Genomic DNA, 5,079 nt, shown 5'->3' with positions numbered 1-5,079 from the left:
CAATCTATTTCATTTTAGCTGCCTTTAAATTGTTACAGATTGGATGTTGTCTGGGCAAATCTTAAAGCACAAAATTACTGCTGCAAATATTAGTATAAAATTTATTGTATTTCATTTGTCACAGAGCTGCCTGGCGTTAAGTAATGTACATCTGCATGAATCACTTGAAAAATGTGCATATTGTTATTGCCATCACTATTTACCCAAGAGCTGAATGAGTTAAGATCCTTGCTGAAATCATTTATTAGAAATTAGCTCCATTATCCTGGGAAGCAAATGTTCTGCCATGGAATTGTACATGTGACAATATGGAATTATGATAATGCTGTAATCTGCATATTATAAACTGCAAAATTGAAATGGAAACATTAAAGGCATTTTCATGTCAGGGCTGTAATTACCTCCCTCAGCTAATCTGGCATAATGAATCAATAAACTACTAACGCTGCCATAAATTTCACTGCAGTTATCACAATAAAAATAAAATTGTACTGTTGCTATTATTTTTTGAAAATGCAGCTCCAGCATCCTCCCAGCCGCCAGCATGTCATGACATATGTCAGTTTATTATCTCTCCACAGTGGGTGTTGCTGCAGCCAGCAGTGCACAGGAGCTTGGGAGGATGGCAGGGTGGAAAGGAAGGAAAATTCTGGAAAAGTACAGAGAGAAAGAGCTGGTTAGCAAACGAGCTCCCAATAAATCTCCGTGCCTGTGTGATTTTGAAGAGGGTTTTTTAGTATGTAGCGTGTATTTGGAGGCCTCGCTGGTATTAAGCAAGGTAGAAATTTGCCATTTCAAAATTTTCTAGGTACTTATTTTTTTGAAATTTAAACAGAGATGGCAAAATACCGCAGTGGCACTAAAAAAAAAAAATCATTAGCAGTTTAATTAGCAGCTTAGTGTACCATTACCCAACTTGTTCTGCTCAGAATGCAGCTGTGACTATAATTTTGCATCTGTTTCTTGGGCTGTAGTAACATTTTGTAGATGAGTGGTCCAGCTGAAATTCCATGGAATGCTTTTCCTGCCCTAAAGCTGTTCCTTCCCATGAGATAAAAAGAGTTACTCGATGCTTACCTGCAGTCAGGTTCTTGTGCAGCAAAAAGCTGGTGAAAAGCCCATTTGAATGATAGAAACTTTTAGTGGAGGCTCAGTGATGTGGCTTTACACTCATTTTTAGTTCACACGATGTCTCTAATAGATACATGTCAAAGATTTAAATTAAATAACTTTATAGAAGGTAAGAAGGAACAGAAAGTAGTAAACACACACGGTTTGGGTGGAGTATCTGTTTTGTCTTTGCTGTTTCTATCATTCCTTCCCTGTTTATCAAGAGTCCCTCATTCCATGGATCAAAATATTAATGAACTAACCAAATCAGGAATGAATATTTTTAGATTTTTGGAATGTTAGCATGGTATTGTTAAAAAAAATGGCATAACTGGAGTAAAACTCTTCTTCCTGGAGGAGAAAAACTGACAAATAAATCTTGTTCTTGTAAGTGCTGCAGGAATTTTCTCACGGTAGTTGTTTAAAATAACCTTATCCATATCCAGAAATGGGTGAGGTGACTGCTGTTCAAGCAGGGAAAATAACCTGAAATGTTTGGAGGTTCTCCCTGTTGAAGAGGAAATTTGATGACGTGTAAATCCCTACACTGGCATTGATACTTCAATTAATACTCATTTAAAGATGATTGGAAACATTTCTTCAAACTGCTTGAATGTGGCAAGACAGACTGAGGATTTCCATCAGGTGTAGTTGAAATACTGATAGACTGCAACAAGAGTATAAATGAGTGGCGTGAAATTATTTAGGTTATTTGAGACTAAAACCAGGCAGAGGCAAGTGGGCAGCAAATGAAATCCTTTAAAATCGGGTGGAAGTCCCACTACTGGTGACCAGCACTAGCACTGGTGGGTAGTAAAGTTTTGGGCTGGGTTTTTTTTTTATTTCTCTACATGAGTAGAGCAGTGAAATCCCAGTTTCTCATCCTTGCAATTCAGTATCCTTCTGCTCCTTTTCTGTACTCAGTCAAGAAGACACTCAGCACGGAATCCCGGGCAACAAATGGAGTAAAAACACTTTACACTTCATCTGTGACTCTCCTATAAGACAGAATCCCATTCCCTTCACTCCTGCCCTCAGGAAAGGTCCAGAGTCGGTGCTGTCCCTGCACGTTGGCCATAAGAGGGTGCCAAGAGCCCTGGAAAAGCCCCCTGAGCAGCTGCCAAAACCTGGCATTTTCTGCCGAGGATGACTCTGGTCCAGGCAGCCACTGCATTTAGGAATGCCAGGACAAGTGGAGCCCAAGAAAAAGAAACAGACTGCAAGTGTGTTATTAGTCATACAAGGAGTGCTGCCCCCACTGCAAAACGCTCTGTTTCTATTAAGAATTTGAGTTTGGAAGTCGCTGTAGAGATTCCAGAGGGAAAAAAAGATACTTGGCACCATCTCAAGTGCACTCACGTACGAATCATTCCGGAATTAAGAGACACTGTTCTGTTCCTACCACAGCTGGAAAGAAAAGTAGGGTGGCAGAGAGAGAGTCTGGCAGGGCTGGGAATGAATCCCCATCTCCGGGTTTGTCCCCCCGGCAGGGGCTGAGCCTTCCTTTCCCAGGGAAGTACACACTAGCCACCAGCATTGAGAAACTTTCTGTTCAAAGGTCAGCTCCTCAAAGCACACCCAAATCTGCATTTTATCTCTGCTGTCCTGCACCTGCACCAGGAAAAGGGGAGGGATTCCAGCTGGATTTCCTCAGTGCTCCAGGATTTCTGGCCACAGCCTGCTGAGATAGAGCCCCTGGCCCTGGATCCTCTTGGAAACCCAAAAAACACCTTCCACTATCCCACATTGAGGGACCAAGGAGTGGCCATGCAGAACAGCTCCGGGAAAAGTTTGAATATGCACAAAGAACAGACGTAAAAATGGTATAAAAAGGACTCACCTCGAGCATCAGGCGTGCTCTTGGCAGAGCGCCAAGGCATCCGGCCGTTATCCCTTTGCTTTTTTTTATGTGTCTCTTATTGTCTTTATATTAAACTCTTTAAATTCTAACAGGAGAGTGAACCTCGTTTTTCACACCAATGAAGCAGTTTCAATTAAAAGCAAATGAGATTACTCCAATAGACATAGTTTCCGCAGAGAAAGTGGTAGAAAAAAGGGGGAGACAGCCCAAGAAGTCATGAAAGCAGTCAGTCCCATTGCTAAACACACAAGGTCAAAAGCAAATAAAAAGGGGGGAAAAACCTGTTTTAGAAGTACCTCTAAGACAAGCTGTGAGAAATCAGAAGGTGATTTATATAAAGACACCATTCTCCCTCAAAGAACTACAGTAGTGGAAAAACTTGATTGGAAGATACAAAGACAATCCAGAAAAAGTAGCCATACGTATAGAAATAGTCATAAAAGCCCAAAACACAGATTAGGGTGACCTGAATGTTATGATAGATGAATTATTAGATAACACAGAGAAAGAAATAGTCACCAAAGCTGCTATATCTGCTATAGAAACTCAAATTGCAACTGAAAATCTCCAAAGGTCAGTTAATGACATTTATCCCCTAACAAACCCTAGCTGGGATCCCAATGTCCCAGAACAGAAAAGCTGAAGCGATACCAGACATTGGTACTTGTTAGGTTAAAATGTGCCATTCCTAAAGCAGTGAATTGGGATAAGTTATATGAGATCAAACAAAATCCAGATGAGACCCCCACAGAGTTTCTGAATAAGCTCAAGGAAGCTGCATGAAAATACACTACCCTAGACCCTGACTCACCTGAGCAGCAGCTCCACCTGGCCTACCTGTTTATAGGCCAATCTGCTAACGACATAAAGAAAAAGCTGCAAAAGATAGATGGGGCACTGGACATAAGTAAATTGTTGAATGTAGCCTAGAAGGTATACCAGAACAGAGATTCAGCAAACAAAGATAAACATAATAAACCCCACCACAAGAAGAAGTATGATAAGAGAAAGTCATCTGACACATCAAAAAAGATCCCCCTTTTCCCCTAGCCAAGGACCAGTGCGTAATTTTCAAGAACAGAGGCACTAGAAAAATGAGTGTCCAACACGAGAAGAAAAGAAGCCCCCAGTTCCAGAATTAATTGTAAATACAGACTGACAGAGACCGAAGGAACTACCCCAGCAGAGCCTTCGCTTGTAGCTAAGCTGGGAAACAATGATGTTGAATTTCTGGTTAATACAGGAGCAACATATTCTGTGTTAAATACTTAAAAATGTAGACAGAGTCAAGACACTGTGGATGTGGTCGGAGCTACTGGAGTAAGGAAACAAGGCCTTTTTCCCAACCTTTAAAATTTAAATTAAGAAAACACTGAGTAACTAACCAGTTCCTGTATATGCCAAATTCCCCAATGCCATTATTGAGCAGAGATCTATTAGAGAATTTGGAAGCAGAAATTAAGTTTTCCAAAGAAGGAAGAGTGAAAGTTATAATCCCGGAATCTAAAATTATTGAAGCAGCTGCTATACTTGTACAAGAATGCCATGGAAAAATTCCCAAAGAAGTTAAAGAAGCTGTCATTCAAATAGTGTGAGCCAATGATTTTCGTAAGAGATCCAAAAGAGCTGAACCTGTGAATATCACACTCAAAGTAAGAGCTCCACCAGTAAGGCAAAGACAATACCCTCTGAAATTAGAAGCCCACAAGAGATTAGTACCTGTGATTGAAAAGTTTCTCAAATTTGGGTTGTTAGTGGAATGTGAATCCAGGTACAACACACCAATCTTGCCAGTAAAGAAAGCTGATGGTAAAAGGTACAGATTAGTACAGGATTTGAGAGAGATTAACAAGATAACAAGAGGACATACACCCAGTGGTAGCAAATCCCTACACACTCTTGACAACACTAACAAATGAATTAGGGTGGTTCACTGTTTTAGATCTCAAGGATGACTTTTTCTGCATTCCTGTGCATAAGAATAGCCAAGAACTCTTTGCTTTTTAGTGGGAGAATCCTGAAACAGAGAGAAGGATCCAGCTCACCTGGACAGTTTTACCACAAAGATTCAAAAACAGCCTGACCATATTTGAAAAACAGCTGGCAAA

General features: G+C 40.5%; 1 long non-coding RNA gene across 1 annotated transcript; it reads right to left on the bottom strand.

Annotated features, from left to right (window-relative positions):
- Window positions 1-87: 87 nt before the first annotated feature.
- LOC108446113 lies at window positions 88-2,900 on the bottom strand. The gene is made up of 2 exons (XR_001861217.1): window positions 1,078-2,900; window positions 88-649 (listed from the first exon to the last, which is right to left on the bottom strand). It is a non-coding gene; the product is annotated as an uncharacterized LOC108446113 (long non-coding RNA).
- Window positions 2,901-5,079: the final 2,179 nt, after the last annotated feature.

The sequence above is a fragment of the Corvus brachyrhynchos genome, unplaced genomic scaffold, assembly GCF_000691975.1.
Source record: "Corvus brachyrhynchos isolate BGI_N302 unplaced genomic scaffold, ASM69197v1 scaffold3, whole genome shotgun sequence".
Lineage (NCBI taxonomy): Eukaryota > Metazoa > Chordata > Aves > Passeriformes > Corvidae > Corvus > Corvus brachyrhynchos.
Note: the sequence above shows the minus strand (reverse complement) of the source record. Positions and strands in the feature narration are given on the sequence as shown.